Genomic DNA, 1,566 nt, shown 5'->3' on the forward strand with positions numbered 1-1,566 from the left:
TTGGTCCACACTTTGTACAAGCCCCCTGACCAGATTACCACCGATGAGAACCGAACTCAAAGAATCACACTAAACCCAATCTAAGACAATTAATTCAAATAAAGTTGTTGGCTACAGCCACCGCCGCAACCACCGCAACCACCGCCACCACCGCCGCCACCACCGCCATCACTACCACGCCACCACCGCCACCGCCACCACCACCACCACCACCATCACCACCGCTAACACCGCCACCGCCAACACTGCCATGTGTGTGGACTCCACTGTTGGTCCAGGCTGGGATACAGACACATGTTCCTCCTCCATCACATGATGTCTGCATCCTTTTCACCTTTTGAGTGGAATCACACTAAACCCAATCTAAGACAATTAATTCAAATAAAGTTGGTGGCTACCGCCACCGCCGCAACCACCGCCACCCCCACCACTGTCACCACCACTAACACCCCCATCGCCAACACTGCCATGTGTGTGGACTCCACTGTTGGTCCACACTTTGTACAAGCCCCCTGACCAGATTACCACCGATGAGAACCGAACTCAAAGAATCACACTAAACCCAATCTAAGACAATTAATTCAAATAAAGTTGTTGGCTACAGCCACCGCCGCAACCACCGCAACCACCGCCACCACCGCCGCCACCACCGCCATCACTACCACGCCACCACCGCCACCGCCACCACCACCACCACCACCATCACCACCGCTAACACCGCCACCGCCAACACTGCCATGTGTGTGGACTCCACTGTTGGTCCAGGCTGGGATACAGACACATGTTCCTCCTCCATCACATGATGTCTGCATCCTGATCACCTTTTGAGTGGAGCTTCACTGTAAGGGGGAGACCGCTGGATGTTTCAAACAATCCCCCCCATGCTCACTCACACTTTGTACAAGCCCCCCGACCAGATTACCACCGACAAGAACCGAGCTCAAAGAATCACACTCAACCCAATCTAAGACATTTAATTCAATTAAAATTGGTGGCTACCGCCACCGCCGCCACCGCCGCCACCCCCGCCACCACCGCCGCCACCACCACCACGGTCACCACCACCACGACCGCCACCACCAACACTGCCACGTGTGGGGACTTCACTCTGGGTCCAGGGTGGGATACAGACACATGTTCCTCCTCCATCACATGATGTCTGCATCCTTTTCACCTTTTGAGTGGACCTTCACTGTAAAGGGGCGACCGCTGGATGTTTCAATGTATCCCCCCCAAAGATCCACTCACACTTCGTACAAGCCCCCTGACCAGATTACCACCGACAAGAACCGAGCTCAAAGAATCACACTCAACCCAATCTAAGACAATTAATTAAAAAAAAATTGGTAGCTACCGCCACCATCACCGCCACCACCACCGCCACCACCGCCATCACCACCACGCCACCACCGCCTCCACCACCACCACCACCGTCACCACCACTAACACCGCCACCGCCAACACTGCCATGTGTGTGGACTCCACTGTTGGTCCAGGGTGGGATACAGACACATGTTCCTCCTCCATCACATGATGTCTGCATTCTTTTTCACCTTTTGAGTGGAG

This window comes from Amphiprion ocellaris, chromosome 3 (assembly GCF_022539595.1).
Source record: "Amphiprion ocellaris isolate individual 3 ecotype Okinawa chromosome 3, ASM2253959v1, whole genome shotgun sequence".
Lineage (NCBI taxonomy): Eukaryota > Metazoa > Chordata > Actinopteri > Pomacentridae > Amphiprion > Amphiprion ocellaris.